The sequence below is a fragment of the Macrosteles quadrilineatus genome, unplaced genomic scaffold (genome assembly GCF_028750875.1).
Source record: "Macrosteles quadrilineatus isolate MER2022 unplaced genomic scaffold, UCM_ALF_1.0 Scaffold_22__1_contigs__length_1958994, whole genome shotgun sequence".
Lineage (NCBI taxonomy): Eukaryota > Metazoa > Arthropoda > Insecta > Hemiptera > Cicadellidae > Macrosteles > Macrosteles quadrilineatus.
Window position 1 is genome coordinate 1880241 of NW_026542615.1, and position 19255 is coordinate 1899495.

The window sequence follows — 19255 nt, forward strand, 5'->3', positions numbered from 1 at the left end:
TGTAAAACTGATTAGCACTCGCTACGTTTCCTGTTTAAACGGCTAACCGCTCGTTAAGAGGGAAGGATGAGAACATGGTTAGCTTATAGCAACTAATTTGTTTTTATTTTAGGGTTTGAAGCATGATAAGTACATATGAAAGCATGAAGGTATTGTTTTCGGACGCAGCGTATTTATTTAAGAAAGTAACACTATTTCTGTTTTATAGTTGTAATATAAAGTCAAATTGTTTACTTAAGTTTAAAACGTTTGATATTATAAATATAATCCCTCTTAAGATGTTTCTAGCATGATTAAATTACAGTTTATATGCAAATTAAGAAACATTGAGCTTGAAAGAATCTCATGGTTTGACTATTATTTAGTTGTCAATTTATCTGATGGTAACATATATCGTAATAATAGTTTAAGATGTATAGTTTAAAACGTTTGATAACAAAAACGTAATTAATCCCTCTTAAAATATTTCTAGCATGATTATAGTTTATATGCAAATCAAGAAACATTGAGCTTGAAAGAATCTGATGGTTTGACTATTATTTAGTTGTCAATTTATCTGATGGTATCATATATCTAAATAGAATGTATGTTTCAATCTCAGTTCAAAACATGCAGATTGGGTTTTTGTCGTACTCACTTTGGTAAAGTTAATGTGCAAAGGCTTACTTACTACAGAGATATTTGTAAAAATATTTATAATAGTCATAATTCATTAAAATAATGATATTTTGAATACCTTTATAGTATTGCAACGTCAAGAGTGTGGATTAAAATGTTTCATTTTAAAACCATTCAGAACAACCCGTGAAGAAACTCTCAGACTGAAATATAACAATTACATTTGAAAGCTCTTAAGATTTTTCACACGGAATGAGCCCATATAGCGAAATATCTTCAAAGAGGGTTCCTCCGCTTTTCACTTGAAACATCCTTTCACAAAATTACCCATCCATTTTTATATTTCTCGGTACAGTTGCCAAGCTATTGTTTTCGTTTTAACTATTTCGACTTTAAATCTCCAACCAACTAACGACCTTATGGTTGAAACTAGTCCATCGTACACATTCATCATTTATCACTCTATTAAGACAGCAACACAATATATGAAGGATGAAGGTGTACTCTTTTTATAATGAAGTGAAATGTCTTACGTAGCTTTCTTATGGTTAGGATTAGCTGTTTCTTTTGGCCAGGACCATAACACACCCAAATATCAAGGATTTATTTTTTTGTGTCAAAACAAAATACTTAGGACTGGAAGATAAAATACTCTTCTCTGGGAATTGGATTATTTTTATATAATTACATTATAATGACGATCTTCTTTGTATAGAGAATTTCTAAACTAGTTATCAATAAATAGGTCCATTGACAATACGTTTTCTAAAGCCAACCACAACCTCGCAAATCATACCATATGTTATCTAGTATTATTTCTTAGTTTTAGACGTTAAAAACAACTTGTTTAGGTACTGCCCACTTTACCTACCAGGAACAATGCGATTGGCCCAAACGATTCCCTTGATGAAGCCATGAAACAATCTAGTAAATGTTTACAGTGGACAACAATAGACGATTGGCAAGTTATAACCGACCGCCCCAGGCCGCCTACTGTACTTATACGGTTTTATAGTCCCTTTCAAAACAGACGTTCAGAACACACCTTTCGCTTGGATCGAACCTCAGACTCATTTTCTTAAACTGTTTGAGTGTGATAAACAATGATTGTGATTGACCCTTCTTTTTTTACTTTGAAACTGATTATTTCAAGGTAAAAAAATGAAAGAAGATTATTTTTATTTTGGTCGGGATTACTTTTTGGGTTGGAAATTATGTAATATAATTTTATATAAATATAAGTACAGTTTTTAGAGATTAATTTCCACGTATCCTGCAAGGAAGTAGCTAATACTATAATCTTCATAATAAGAATCTTTGCTACAGTTGTTTATATCTCCGCATAGCCCCTGCACCATTGGAAGTCAATAACACAATCCGATTAATTGTCATACATGTTCATGTCCAAGAACATAAAAGCTCTAGTATATTTTTTAATTTTATTTAATTCCAATTAATTAGAATTAAATGAAAGTAAAAAATATACTAGAGTTATTGTAATCATGTAAACCAACTTTGTATTAGATACATATCCGATTATAAACTATGGTTCTTTCACCCTGAAAATTCTTTCCTTACTTTCTCACGACATTACAAACAATAAAACTGAAAAACATCAAATTACATAAACAAAGTTAATCTCTGTGCATATTGGTAACCAACTTGTTAAGCGCAGTACATTGTCTACGGTGCTAGCAGGAAACCTAATAACTATTAGCTAATGTTACTTATTTACACTCGTCACAGATCTAGTTGCACAACTAGTCTGAGACTATTTTAATAAACCTACTTTAACATAGTTAACTCGTTTGTTGGATAGATTAATTTATAGCACTATGACAAATGTCATCTGTGTCTGGAAACGATATCACTTGGAGCAACCTCCAGATTTGAAGGGGAGCACTGTTACCACTCTGCTCTGCCTTTATGAGTCCAAGGGGCAGTCTTTATACTACCGTGGTCGGTAGTTTTTTTTTTTTTTGTTCTTGGACGCTAGGCACGAGCCTGGGATTGTTTTTCACATTACTTCAGGCTAGACCTAGCGGTTGCGACATTATCACTTAGATAAAATCCACTGGTGACATGGCGGGGATCGAACTAGTGAGTCGGTGGCTCAGTCGGTAGCGTCGCGGACTTCGGGCCCAAGGCAGCGATGTCGTGGGTTCGGATCCTGGTCACTGCCGATAACATTTTATCAGTACAGTTCACCTTTGTACTGTACCGGCTCACTCCTTGCTTTGCTGTAAACGATCCACGCACGGGCGCTTAGCCTATGTGGACGGGCAAATGCAAGGTTAAAAGAGGCCGCCAACCTCTTTTATTTAAAAAAAAAACCCCGGGACCTCTCTAACCACTACGCCAGCTCGCTCCCCAATACTTGTTCGGTGGAGTAGTTAATCTATTAAACGTGTTTAATGTATGTCTAGATTTTTTTTATTCTTGTCTACGTCATTGTCATTTTAGAATATGTGATAGAAAGTGATATTTAAAAGGTTTTTGGTGGGAAATCGGTCCAAACCCACATTGTTCACCAATCTCTAGCCGAGACCTATCACAGCTGTCTACTCTTGTTACTCTTGGTTACCTCTGGAAAGGTCTGCAGTCTTCAGCCACCGAGGCGGAACATTGCATGTTTTACGTGACCGCTAGAGAAATTAAGTGGGCTCTCTCCAAGCCCCCCCCCCTCCCCCTGACAGGTCCACTCACTCTCTTTTTACACTTGCTATTTGAACCATAGCACTACGAATCTTATAGGTGTGCTACAATTCTAAATTAGTTGGGTTGTGTAGTAAAGATGATTAGGCTATTTAATTTTTCACGTTTCAATCGTCAAAGCTTTTTTCAAAATGATCCCGAAGTAAGATGAAATCCTTTCATATGGATGAAGCTAGACATTACATTGTCAGGTTAACACATTCACTACCCCTATATATTATACATATTCACACCCCTATATAATGAGTAGCCTACTGGCACCTGGTAGTGAATGTGTTAAAGTTTAAGTTATGACTGGTTGTTGAAGGAGGCATCACTTCTACAGGGGCCATTATGTTCTCACAATGTTTACTATTGTCGAAATTCGATTTTCTGCTTTACTTATTACTCTATAAAATAAAAGGTGCTACAGTTTGCAATAAGTTGGCCTTTCATTACCGGTACGAAAAAAATCAGTCATTTACAGCAGCACAATCTGTTAGCTTAATTAACCATGATCCTTTCTATTCTAAAACTGGCAAAAACGTAAACATGGGAATAGTATGTCTATTTCTATTCATAGTAAAAGGTTGTCTTTTAGTTCTTAAAATACAAGAAATATTTCTAAACCTGTATTAGGGAATGACACTTATTGACATTAAACTATTTTCTAAATAATTTCTTTCCATCCTCACACTTTATTTGGATTACTTGTACAAAATTACTTTGTACAAATCATCTAAATGGCCTTCTATCGTTCTCCATGTACAGACGAATAAGTGCATTCATTAGTGACTAGTCAATATTGTACTGAAGGAAAATCATGTCATCTTAAATCAAGCTGCAGTCATGACTACGTTCTTAAAAAGCTTTAAATTCTTCCTTAGGCGGGTGAATCTCATTTTAAAGCTTTTCTGATATGTTATCCAAAGTTTTGTTCATTACTAGTTAAGGGACACTCTGATGTGGGAACATTTTGTTTATTGTCATAAATCTTCAGAACATAATGTTTTTAGAGTCAGTAATAGATTACTGTAGATTACTGTTATATTTGGGGGTTTATTAGCTTAAAAGTTATAAGTTAAACTGCCAATCATAAAACTTTAACCATGAACACCCCACAATTTCACCATGGTGTCCCGTAAGTAGGTACCTACAAATAATTCAGGAATAGGTTTATTGTGTCAAAATTAAACTAAAATCAAGAACAGTATTATTTCCAAAAATACCTTTTAATCAAGATATTCAACATTTTTTGGGGTTTTAAATTTATATCTCAATAACTATATAAGATATCTCTATGAAACTTTGTATACACTTTTATCAAATCAATTGTCTAAACTTTAATTATTCTAAATAAAGGCTAAAATAATAGTAATCGTTTGGCATAGTGTATTGTTTTCTCGTCGTTCGGTCTCGTCGATGAATTCCCATAAGGGTTTCTCTAAGTCAATATGGACAAATTAGAACAGAAGTAAAACCCATGGCTTATCATTTATTATTTATTTATATTCATTATTCCTTTAATCAAACACAAGTTATAGGCATATTATATATTTATAGGCATAATTTATAGGCATAGTAAAATATTTTACTAGATTTAAAAGAATAAATTGTGTATCTTAAATTCGGGTTCACTCTTTTTGCGTGTCGTTCCTCACACTCCAGAGTAGGTCTGCCTCATTTTAGAGTTCTCGTTTACTTTCCAAGGTTTGTCGAGGTCGTCATTTTGAATTTAGTAATTACGCTCCCAAATTACCTCTGGCGAGGAGGCGCTGCGGGTGATTCAAAACTTGGTTGTGGTTTCAGATTAACTACATCCAGTTTGACATCTGTGTAACTTTGTAACACCTTTGTAAGACTGTTACTTTGCTAGGATATATAAACTGTAAACATACAACGTAAAGATTTAAAAAGTATGCGTAATATGCTTTTTTTTAAAAAAATATGCTTTTTTTTTAAATATGCTTTCTAACAGTATGCGTAGATTTTCCCTAAGATACACACGAGCTGAGAAAAAATGTTTTAAATAAACATGCTTGCCTATTAATATATAGATAGATGCAAATTGTACTTGCACAAATTTGGAATAGCAATTGTTAGCGATAAAAATATTTGAGAAGTTTCCTTTTTATATTAGTCTAACTTAATAACAAAACAACATTATTATACTATTTATGGTTATTAAAAATTTCATATAGTTCAAAAACCATCCTATAAGGAAACAAAATTAGTATACAGACATAAAGATGGAAAGATATTATAGCATAGGAACACCATAATGAAACAATGTTTTAAATAGCAACCCAGCAGACGCACAGGCAGCACTTGCTTATGTCTGCGAAGTTTCTTAAAGTAAATCAATTCAGTAATGCAGAAAATGTTCTTTTTATTTTAACCATAGTTTATATTTTGTAATTGTTTATTTTCAAACAATAACAATTATGTATTCACGCTAAATAGAAAAATGTGAATGATATAAAAACAAATTATGGAAAAGCATATAAACATGAATGTGAAAAATAACATACTTCATTAAGTTGGTTATTAGTAATTATCTGTGAATACATATTCAGCAAGATATTTTACAAACAGTGGCAACACAACTACGTATTATCAAAAGCTCAACACACCGTCAGCACAGAAGAATAAGGATTATAAAATAAAATATACAATAAAAATCTGTTCATGTAGCTTTAAACAAACAGAAAAGAGTTGTACGAACAAGAGACCTACAGTAATGTAAAAAATATGAACTCTGTGTACAGAAAGTAAAAAAGAGTTTACTGGTAATGTAAATAATAATAAAAAAATGAAATGTATCCAACTGACATCGCGAATAATAAATAACGTATTCAACGACAGAGAAGTATTGCGAAACTCCATTCGCGACAGAACCATTAATTTGTACTCTAAGATATCAGCAGTTCAGCTTATCTCTACTGGTTATAACAGGTGGTTAGCATTCACCAAAATTAGATCAAGATTTATAACTGAGAACTGCCGGACGCTGCGAGAGAAAGTGGTCCTCAGCTCCTAAACATTAATTGAATAATTACTTGGGCACTTGCTTTTGCTTTAAAACAATATCCAACCTCTCTTATGCTGGTTCACTAATAGTGATGTTCAGAGGTTAAGGCATTATGTCGTTGTCGTGTCAAATATATCCAAATTTAGCTAATATCTACCTTAGATAGTATAACCAAACATAAGTAAATACCCCCGCCACAGCAAACCTGCCGACTAAGCGAATTTCCATTTGTCTGGATTGATTTTTAATTAAATCTATTTAAATAACATTAGGTTTAACGAGTACCTAGGTTTGCTGCTACAAGGAAAGTACTGTGGGGGTTTTTAGTAAAATATTAATAGCTTAGTGTAAAATAAATAATTTGCCAAGTTTTATCAAAATATATCCATAAGCAAGCAAACTACAACATTTTACAATATTTTCCATAAGAATAACATTGGAATTTTAAATTTATAATTTTTTTGAATCTTCTCCGTTGCTAATAACAGTGCAAAAACACTTTGATATACTAAATTATTTGTTTTTTTTTAAGCTCTTTAAAAAGGTCTAGAGAGAAATTGGGAAATTTTGTGTTTTGAGGGTCAAAAATTAGAAAAACCATTTTTTTACCCCATAAAACCCCCCGTAAAACCCCGTTCCCATGGTCCGATCATGCTGGTTCGCGAACTCATCCATGTTTATCCTGCCTTACACCTTAGAACCAAATTTCATCAAAATCAGACAAAAATTACTCAAGTTATCGCGTTCACGGACGTATATACATATATATATACATATATACATATATATTTAAACGAATTGCGTTTTTGGCCCCTGGGGACATGAAAATGAAAAAGTAAATCGGTCCCGGGCCTAGGTCTTACCGTGCCACCTACGGTAATAGCTACTTCCCTATAGGGAAATTCGCTAAAACATGTTTATTTTCGTAACCAAGCAGGAAACTTGGTTCACGAAATGTATTTTTGGGTCTTCATTTTAAAATATTGATACTTAAATGAAGTACAAAGATGCATTTCCTCTAAATCAACACCAATTAGCTGATTTCACCGACGATATTTTAAGCTTATTTACAATTTCTAAGGAATATAAACACTCACGTGGGTAACTACTGGTAGTGGACCTCCACGTATCTTGTATACTGTACAGTGTACAAGGAGCTAAAATCCTTTGGTTAAATCGTCAGAAGCAACAAATTAAAATCCAACAATCTTATGGAGTTTAGAAGAGGGAGTCCTTTATACAGAAAACGTTCGTCGTCGAGAGACCAATTTTTTGTATCCATATAAGTGGATCTTGATCTTAAGAGTGCTATAAATTACCGAGATAAAGCTCTATCGCATATTTAAACGTCATTTATGATTGGAGGGATTTCAACTCGGGCCTAGAGAACAAAATGTCCTCTTAAAAAACGAGACTAGACGAGCCTTCTAAATTAACTGTTATTTTAGGTTGTTTTAAGTTTATTTGTTCCTCCTTAGTTATATTTCACCAACTGTTTTTCTTGCCTTATTTCTAAACAACGACATAAAAATTCGAACATCATTTAAATAGCTCCGACCAATATGTTGAAATCACATTCAGTCACATCGGTCCAGTTGAAAGGTGCCATAAATTAAGCCTCCGTTTGCCGCCATCAGCTGATCTATCGCAACAGCTGGTTCGCCTTCACAGCTGATTTGAAATTTCGAACACGTGAGAAAGTAATCGGGCGTCTTCGGGTTACAGTCAAAACAACGTCTTCTGAAAGCCAGTGATCCCAACCGCTAAAAAACGTATCGTTTCTGCTATCCTTGCACTACTAAATTTGTATATTACCGTATATTCTTTACATATGTGGTTATATATAATTACAAATAACTGTAACATGTACATTATTGTTATATAAAAAGATAAATATGTTTAGCTTTATTTCCATGCAGTTAATTTTATATTATGTTTATTAGTATTCCCCTAAAAGTGTCCTTATAAATCATGTAATATATAGAGTGTGTATAAAGTAGTAATGTTTTGTGATAGTAATATCTTGTTATTCTGCATAAAAATTAATGAGAAAAATATAAGGATTTCAGATTCGAAAAATTGAGTTTTAATTGGTTAAACAGCTGTATTGGGTGTTGTAACTTGTCAGTTATATTTGAATTGAACTCATTAAAAAAAGTAATTGAAATTAATGTGTATATATTGATTAACTATTAAAAACTATTTCCTTATCGTTATTATGTTTATTTATTCTTTTTTCCGAATAGGTACAGCGTGGTGTGTTACAAATTTGGGCGATGAGAGTGAAGAAATGGGATTAGCAGTTAGTTGCCCTTGCTAAAATGAAATTTTGTGCATTATGTAAACCACAAACTGATGAATGACAAAAAATACTGTAGCAGGATTCTGATGAACAAATTTACTTTTGTCAAGCTTAGTTTTTTACTCTTATTTGCCTAATAGTTATCCATTAAAATGTAATTAATTACAAGCATAGCACATACACACACTTCATTAGGTGTGTATAAAATAATACTTAATATTTTTCTTTTACACCGATGTTATATAAAGCAAAATCAAGTCTTGTATCATGAAACAGGCTGTAAAAGGAGGATATCATCATTTAACAGTGGTTAAGCACTCTCAGTGATTTTATTACGTTTCAGTTTATTACCAAGCCAGAGAGTGCTCCATTTATTACGAACGTTACGGTGAGGTTGATTCATCTTTAAGCAAAATCATAGACTAGAGTTTTATGGTGGTATATAATCATAAACTATTGACCTTTAGGTTGGATGTAAAAATATTCATATTGGTTTATATTATTTCTACCCTGGCTATAAACACAGAATATACTGCAAATTTATACATCAAAAACTTTTTTTTATTTATACTTAACAATTGTCCGGTACTTTCCCTTTCTAGATCAGATCCCCAAAAAATATGAAATCTGGTTTTTTATAGCATAAATAACATTCAGAAGACTAACTTAATGGGTGCCTAAACTTACTATTTTTTATTATTTTTACAAAAAAATTTACTATTTTTGGCACTGTTTGGACTGCACATTTCTGTCAGACCTTAAAGTTCGAAATTTTTCTTAAAATCTGAATAGCATACATGAAACCTCATTCGGGAATTGAATATACAGGTTTGCCTTTACAGAGCTTCTTTGGGTCAAATTTGTAATCGGCCTTTATGGTTGTGCTAATTTTTTAGTGCCACCCTGAAGAGGGAATGGTGCCTTACAATGTTCTAACTCAGCTGGTACCTTCTTGATTGTAAAACCTTTAACTTTTGACACTACAATTAAACTTTTCATACTGTAGTATGGTCTACGCGTGTTTTGATGTATGTTTTATATCCACTTACGTTTTCCTGCACTCGTTTCAAATGCATGTTTCTTTCTCATTATTAAGGTAAATTCAATCTTTCTCTTTAATACCATAGAACAGTTCATAAAATAGATTGATTCATCCAGTGAAAATTCCTTTAATGTTAGTGAAAAACAAAGAAATAGAGCCATATCAAACAACCCTCTAAATATACGGCACAGGAAGATACAGTACCTTCAAATTGTCTTCGGGTAATCCTTAAGGATGTTAAAACTATGAGGTTACGTTTAATTTTAATCAATTACATCAACTCTCAGTATTCTATATACTGACAATCTAATGGATTCACAATTCAGAATCCATTTAAATTGTTTATTATTACATTTACATTATGTCCGTAAAATAATTTTGAACAACAAACTATATGGTTATTGGTCTCTTGCAGTTTTTACTATTTACTCCTAAAACTAAGGTTTACGCATTTACAACTCATGTGTCTTGCCTCTTTCTACGTTTAAGTAAAACTAAATGTAGAAGAGGTCTTCGAGAACCAAAACAAACGCGATCACTCGGACAGTGACCTGAATATTTATTTCGCCCTAAAGCAATGCGATTACCGCATATAACATACCGAATCACCCAGTCCTGTAATAAGCATGCCATAAGGACCAGAGTTGTTCTCCTTGACCGACAGGTTCGCTGCTGTCGGATGTGGAAAGTCGGACAAACAGAGAGTCGGACGCTGGTCCTGCGAGGAGTCTAAACTAATCTACCGTTGTCACAATAATTGTGGTTTACACAGTGCAAGTTGACTTTTGAGTTGTTGAATCAGTGTTAGATTTATAATCGGGAATTCGTAAAATTATTTACCGTTTCATATGTGTTACTGAGTTCAACTTTTTTGTAGGTCTCGGGTTGTGCGCCCAAGATCGTCCTCTGGTGCTTGAAGAACGACTCTAAGGTAAGTTCATTTATTGACTATAGCTGTTGGAGATTTGTTTGTAGAAACTAAACTATTAAGTATCAAAAACAGGCAGTGACATAAAAAAGTATTATATGATATTACCTAATCCTAAGGTTCGATGATCTATGAGTCAAAACTGACATACTTTGTAGAAGAGTATTTACACGTTGTATAGGTGCATTAGAAGAGATCTAGTTGTCATTTCAAGAGAAAAACTTATTGGGATCTTAAATTACACATAAACGAAAAACTACATCTTCAGTTTCATCCAGTGGTCGCAACACACTGAGTTCATTTGAGTTCAGCTACGGATGAAGTAATACTGATTAAACATTAATAGGGTGACAATTAAGTCTTAGGACGACTTTATAACTTTAAAACGAAAAGCGATGTCATTACCAAATTTAGGATATCATGACTGGTAATAGTAATCTACTTTTTTGTGTGCATGGTGACCGTATGTCACCTATGTGGGACGGCCCATAGGGAGTAAGCTTCAAATCTTAAAGGTAAGGATAGCTCGATATTCACATAAAATTAAAGGTCTTTATTAGTAAAAAACAATTCCGCAAATTTGAGCTCAAAATAACAACTGAGTAAAATATGGCAGCCATTTTAAAAATGCAAAAAGATATAAAATTTAAGAAATCTTTGAACGGCAGTCATTTTTGACTCAGTTGTCCATTTGATTTGTTTACGGCATTGTTTTCTGCTGATCAAGACCTTTAATTTGATGTATATATCAACTTATGCTTACCCTTAAGATTTTCAGCTTAGTCCCTATGGGCCGTCCCCCATAGGTGACATCCGATCACCATTTACACAAAAAAGTTGCTAACTATTACCAGTTGGTACCAGTTGATATACCAAATTTGGTTATGGTTATCTCTCTTTTTGTTTTAAAGCTATAAAATCGTCCTTTGTCACCCTGCATAACATACATGATTTTTGTTTATATAGCTTACATAATGTATATCAAATACAGGTAATACATACTAATTAATCAATGGTTACGCTTTGACTCAAGGATACAATGGTATCGAAAATCTAACGGTAACATTCGAGGAGTTTAACTCTAATTAAACTAATAACTGACAATATAAATCAAAACTCCTAACATTTTGTGTATATAAATATATTTTGAACTTATGTAATACCATTGACGTTGTATTAATAGTCAAAGGTAATACTTTTGACAGCTACATTTAGCGTAAATTCAGTTTTACATAACAAAACAGTTGTCCTATTTTTTTCCTAAAACACATCCGCCATCATTGTATAAATTCCAAATGTAAATGTCACACAAATAGTACTACTCTCCTGGTTTGACAACCATCTAGGTCCAGACATCCGGACATTTATCACAGTTTATGGTGCGAATAGGAGATAACTCGTCTCCAGAGAAAGAGAATACAGGAATGAGAAAGTGGAAAGTACAAATTGGTCACAGGCTAGCCAGTAGAATTTATTTGCAAATTGTAAAATACCTAAACCTACCTGATCACCTTGACATGGGGAAAGCACGGTGGTCAAGCATTTAAAATTTATTACACATTTCGTAAAAACTGGAGGTTCGCATTCCAAGTCTTTAATTTCGTGCTACTGTATAACATTCCAGTGTATTTGTAACCTGATGTTTGCGGTAGAACATTTACCGATTTGGAATTGGTCCTAAAAATTTTGGTTTTTGTTTTGGTAATGGCCTGTGTGTTGTGTTATGCCATAGGTTTCATAGACTTGAGCTATACACATTCTCTTTAATACCTAGTGTTACAGCTAGAGTTACTCAATGATTCCACTATAAACTGTAGGTCACTTAGTCGCCATTGGCTGTATATTAACAGTCCTGTCTTAAGGAAGATGTCGACCTTAGTAACAAGACTACAAGATCACGCCACTCATACTACACTCATCTCCATTTATAGTTATCTGAAGAATCCTACCTTCGTAGGGTTGCCATTTCAATTAAAAAGTATTGAAGTATTAATGAAACTTAAGTATTATCTGCAGAATGAGAGCATAAGATTCCGACATGAACCCCTATTGATTCTTCTGCTTAATACCTTTAAACTGATTGGTTATTTGCAGAATGTTAACTCAAATTCCGGTGGTGAATCTATTCGTTGATACCTCCCCGGTGCAATAAAACTTAAAGAAAGGTTATCTGTATGAAAACTAATATTCCTTTATATTACGCAAGACGTAAGCCGGTTACAATGAAATAGACCTACGTAGACGAGAGAATCTGGGATTTTGCACTATCATGGGATATTGCGTCTGTGCACTCGGCCGTAGCCAGTTTTGGTAATAGGTGGCCCAAGTCCTACAGTTAGATGGTGCAACTTCCCAACGGCTTCAGGCGTCCCGTCGCCACGTAGACTTTCATAATACTGTACGTTCAGAATTTGTTAACAGAAAAACTTTCAACCTTTGAATCAATACATCACTTTGTTAACAGCCGAAATTATCACCTCATGGTTAAGGAAAATGATTTTGGAACATAAAATAGAATTGTAATATATTATATTTATCAGTTGGAAAGTCCAGCTTTCAAAATTGTTCTTAAACTTAACTTTTCCAAATGATTGTTTGTTCCTCGATTCCAACGAAAATAATGACGGACCATCATAACAAATCGTTAAAAAATCACGTTTTATTTTACACGACCACAAGGCACAATCCAATAGAACAAGTAGGTTTTGGTGTTTATATTGAACGTTAGATTGTAGTCAGCCTTTTTGGTAGCGACAACCGGAGATGCCTTCAAGCTTGCCAGATCTTAGATATTGCCGATAATCAGCATTCAGCGAGTCGCAACCTAGAGTTTGACATGGACTTTCTATCAGCTTTCCTTCCCAACGGACATTATCATGACTTATTAGAGGTTATAAGCATCAATTTGACTGTATGTTATCTCCATTGTTAAGTTGCGACTCATGCAGTGTTCGTCATATTTGGACGTTGTATTGATGAAATTACCTTCAAATTAGTTATGAACGTCATTTAATTGGTGGGGCTACCTTGAATATTATTAAATTCCTGTGTGTATCTGTCCGTAATATGTGCAGGAGATTTTTTTCACTGATTTCTTCTGTTATTTAACTAACTTAAAACTTTTTTCGCGTATAATGAAATCAAACAATCGATTTGTAAATTAATCTCTGGTACTGTATAAGTATCAAATAGTAGCTCAGAAATACCCTAAAATAAGAGAGAGAGACAAGTCAACCCGATCAACTCATAACGTAACCAACAACAATCACAAAATACAGGATGATTCAGAAAGGACTTTACAACTTTGAAAATTCATATAAATCTTATTAAACAAGGTACAGAGCTGGTTTTGGTGTTGTTTTAAGGGAAAACACTTCAAGTTTTTTTACCTTAAACTAAAGATGTTCTACGTGACTTCCGTTGGATTTGGGGGAAATAATTATTTAGGTTTTAAAAATAGTGAAAACCGTTAAAAATTTGAGAGAAATTTACAAAATTTTGAAAGTAGGGCGTTTTTTGACGGTGAAGGAGTGCGATACACCCACTTCTAGATGTGCTAGGGAGTTGAAATTTCGCACACTTGTAGGTCTTGGTCCAAAACCACCCATAAAATTCCAAAAAGTCGCATTTTCAAATTTTAACCTCCCCAAAAATCCAAAATAACGGACCTCTGAAAACGAAAAAACACGTTTTTTCAAACGGCTATAGCTTGAAAACGGTAGGAGCTAGAAAATATTTGAGGAAAAAACGTAGGTTTGGAATTAAATTTCCTACAAGACACTAATTATGCGTTTTTTTTTTTTTTTTAAATCGCACTCCTTCACCGTCAAAAAACGCCCTACTTTCAAAATTTTGTAAATTTCTCCCAAATCTTTAACGGTTTTCGCTATTTTTTCATACCCAAATAATTATTTTCCCCAAATCCAAGATTTATATGAATTTTCAAAGTTGTAAAGTCCTTTTTGATTCACCCTGTAGTTTACAAAGTAGTTAAAATGCTTCTTTTTTTTAATATTCAGTAATTAGAATCACTCTGTAAAAAATAGATTTGTTCACGCTCAATAGGGCATTTGCTATCAGTCCTTATCAAAGCACCACAATTACAGTACATGTCAAAGAAATATTAAATTACTTTGCTTTTTTCTCATCAAACATCAACATCAACATTTACCAGTATTACCACTGGATAAAAAGGTCAATCTGTTATTAAGACATTCTATAAGTCTCCTTTGATTTTAAAACATGGCAATAAATCACATCTTACTTCGTAACAGTTTGACTGAAGACCTTAACGTATATTAATGCCGTAATATTTCCTTCTGTCAGTACTTTCTCTGTAAAGATTCATGGAGTCAGATGTTTTATCATACGCATCGCTCACTGTGATGACAAGTGTGTCAAATGTTGAATGTGGCTCAAGGGTGACGTTATGTAAGGCTGAACAATGCTTGTGGTGCGAGCAGGATACTTACGCATCAATTACATTTTACAGTCGGCTCACCTTGACTTTGCTCCATGAAGCCTTGCAAATGCAAGTCATCCTCTATTCTTTGGTGCGTTGCAAATCTTTGAAGCGCATGAATGTCACTATTGTTGGTTCCCGCTGATACCCGTGCATGAACTGGATAATTTAAATGCAGGTTAAATTTTTTGAAGTCTTATTAAATAACCTGCGGCTCCTTTTAAGAACCACAGTACCTTAGAATTACAGGTTTTTGTTTGTTTTGCTTCAAAAACCTAGATTGTTCGACACCATCGACTACTGATCTGTGGTGAAAACTTGAGGCAGTAAAGTATCGTTATGACGTAGGTCATGGGGTGACTGCAATGATAAGATGCAGGTTGCTGTTTCGAATCAGCATTCTGGAACTGAACTACCGTGTCTCGAGTTTGGGAAGGTTAGTTTGCCCGAGTTCAAAATTCTTCCAGCATTTTGTCTTGTTCTATATCTGGCTGTAAAAGTAGTCCAATACCTTTTCCGACTGCTGGAAACTATAGGAAATCATAGAAACTATAGGAATATCATCCAGCTTGTGTAGGGCAGAAAGTGTTTTTAGGATTGTTGTTTGTCGTGTTGTAGTTTTTTATTCACATGATCATCGAGGACTATTAGACTGTGGCCTGACGACCGTGAACAGCTGTAAGGACATTAGTCGCACAACAAAACACTTCGGGTTAGAACTGGGGTAATGCTTCTCAGAAGATGGGTTGAGGTTTTTTAACCGTCTTAGAGTGTACAAGTTTAAATGGTGCTGCTTCAAAAATTAGTTTTACAAAAATATTTTTGTGTTATTTATTGTTCTAAATGTTGGCTTTCGGGTACCTCAATTAGTTGAAAATACCTGATCTGGTGAAAAAAACCTGTTGGTCGAAAAATTATTAACAACTGTTTGGTATAAGTTGATACAACTACTTTTAATGTCATGTAGTATTGACAGTGGTGATATACATCTATGAATGATATATTTCGTTATAATTTTTAAGCTTTAGCTTGGTTTAGAATAAAGTGAACATTTAATTGTCGCTCCGGCAGAGTATGTGCTTACAGTTTCTTATTTTATTGCCGATTCAAGTATTTTGTACATTAAAGAGAGAAAATCTAATTTTAACAATAGGACGCTTTGTGAGTGCCTCAACCAACGATTTTCTAGCCAAATTAAACCCATTTTACTTTTTTTAGGGTTGGACCTTTTTTTATTTAGACCCTTATATCTAATAATTAATAAATGTAGTGGTAGTTATTATGTCGCTTCCAAATTAGTTTAACGAATTCCATATGCATACTACCACATTAACACTATTTTCAATTCTACATATACTTTTTTCTTCTGCCATTTTCAAAAACTTAAATGTAACTTGTAATGTACAGTGGGGTAATAAATGCATATCCTCTATCTCTAGTTAGTACGGTCAAAGTGTACAAGTATATTTTATTTGTTTTTCTAAAACACAAACCAGAAATACTACAATGATGTAGTAAACTAGCATTCCGTGGTTATGTTCTCCACAATCTACCAAGAAACAACTTGTAGTTAAATCTATATATTCAGTATGTATCCACTATTTTGTATTTATATCTACAGAAATATAGATGCACTAGCTGTACCCGCGGGCTTTGCCCCGTTTAACTTCATACTTGAGCTCGTTCGCATGGCCCAATCACGTCCTGGTTGAAGTTCGTTCGCTACGCTCACTCACCTTTAGGTTGGAGCTCGTTCGCTGCGCTCACACGTCCTGGTTGAAGTTCGTTCGCTACGCTCACTCACCTTTACGGTTGGAGCTCGTTCGCTGCGCTCAATTGCCTTCAGGTTAGCTCGTTCGCTACGCTACCTCGCCTCCGGGTTGAAGTTCGTTCGCTACGCTCACTCACCTTTTGGTTTCAAATTAGCTGTTGTCAAATATTTAAAAAAATAATAGTGCTGCACTCTGTTGGTAATCCTTGTAACTTTAATGCTATTGAATATCATAGAACAGAACCAACTTGTTTAATTGAAACAGCTGTTATGATTCATTAATTCCATTTAAATATGAGTACTCATTAGGTTAACATGGGAAACTCCAGAGCCACTGGGGCGGAGCCCGAGAGTCCGATCAGAATAAAAACCACTTAGTTTTCCTATTTAATGCCTAAAGAATCAGTGTACCAAATTTCAGCCTCCTAGGTAAGTGGGAAGTGGGAGAATTAGTGATGAGTGAGTGAGTGAGTCAGTCAGTCAGTCAGTCAGTCAGTCAGTCAGTGAGGGCTTTGCCTTTTATATATATAGATTATAAACAGTTATTGCTGTTCAATATAGACATTGAACAGTAAATAGAAAAACACAATAAATGCGTGACTCAATGTGTGTGTAACTTGCATGTTTGTGAATTGCTTGTGCAAACACCTGCTACGCTTGCAGTGAAGTGCCGGTCAAATATTGATAAAGAAAACATTTTAAAACGTGATGCGTTTATTTCAGCATAAACAACTGGAATTGAAAAATTGATGGTTGAAGTACTTTACAGGTACTTTCCTGTTAAAGGGAACATTCATTATTATCGATGACTTTTTCGATATATCGATATTTTTGTCTTCCGATCATCAATACATATTGATATATGAAATATACAAATTGACAAAACTGATCTTGTTTAGCCTAAAAAGTCTATATTATATGGATTAAGAAATGAAACTGTTCTAAGCTAACCTAACATAACCAACCAAACGTGTTGTACTATTTAAAAACTCCTTTTGGTAACAGAAAAGGCAAGTTAAACACGGAATTTTTAAATGTTACACAGCAAGTTTGGTTAGTTATGTTAGTTTATTTTTTTAGAACAGTTTCATTTTATTATTATATGTTGATACTGAACAATATTTATCGTAGTTTTCAGCTGATATGTTTCAATTTGTTAATATCGATATATCGAGAAAAAAATCATCGATAATAATGAATGTCCCTTTAACAGGAAAGTAGGTACCACTTTACATGATACGTTGAAAATAACATGAATACAATACCGTTGCAGTACAACTGCTAGGATAATAGATTTATTTTTACACATTTTTAATGAGTAAAAATCCTCATCAATATGTTAAAAAAATATTTAAAAAAAAAACAAAAAAAATAAAAAGTTTTATAAAAAATAAACAATATATTTGCCCCATCGTAAAATTAATGCATTACCTCAAAGCTCTTATAAAATATACGACCCGGAGACTTAACGAACTGTCCACATAACAACCTTACACTCACAACTATGTGTATTCATTTAAACCGTGTAAGACGTAAGGACTTGATTGTAACGTGTAAATTTCTCCTGAGAAATGTAGACACATTGCGCCAAGTGCGTGCAAGATTCCGGAAGTGCAAGAAGATGCACTTCCGCATCTAGTGTCATGTCTTGTCATGAAAGTGGTCTTAGTTACAGTTCTAGTTACCGTAACAGAGTTACAAGAGTTACAAAATAAACGCACGGTTGTGTAACTCGCTCAAAAGACTAATTACTTTTGACACGAGAAAAGTGATCCTGCATGAATATTAATGAGAAACTAGTTTGCTAATAGTTGCAGATTCGTTTAAGTGTGTCGCAAATATAACTTTTTATATACTTAACTTACTAGATGTTACTGATTAGACTTATAGTGGTAACAAGTATAATTTCACAAAAAACACATAGAATGTAATTTTTTGCTACCGGTAGTTATATTTTTTATTGTTGAATCGTGAATGCACCCGTATGTGTTGAAAAATTTTGTTAATTTTCCTCATCAGGTAATTTACCGGCAATCTACTTGAGGTGTTGCATATTTTTAGAAGTGTAGCACAAACGGTTTCTCATGTAGCATATTGTTATTTTTTTACTGTTCGTTGTATTACTTTAACAATAACAGTGTATATTGCAACCCTCTGTCCATTGATATATGGGCTAAATACCCGATGGTAAGAACGAAGGGAGTTTTAAACTATCAATTTCACTTAGCAGTGTGGAAGTTGCAACTAATAGCATTATGAAAGTGTAGAAATCAAGTTAGATGTACTGTATACATAATCGTTTTTAAGAAACAAACAAAAAAATACTTCTAAAAGCCACGTTGTATTTATTAGGGTTGAAAGTGAAAATCACTAAAACCAATTAAATTTACAATACTCTTAAGATCAT

General features: G+C 33.7%; 1 protein-coding gene across 2 annotated transcripts in view; it reads left to right on the forward strand.

The window, feature by feature from the left end:
* Positions 1–19255, forward strand: part of LOC129005490 (putative fatty acyl-CoA reductase CG5065) — a 41791-nt gene that overhangs the window by 4819 nt on the left and 17717 nt on the right. Inside the window, exon 2 of one of the 2 annotated variants that reach the window (XM_054434393.1) lies at positions 10565–10618. The gene's annotated coding sequence lies outside the window, so the exon portion shown is untranslated. Of the gene's footprint in view, positions 1–10448; positions 10619–19255 lie in introns of those variants that run through there. The other variant, XM_054434392.1, reaches the window with a different exon arrangement.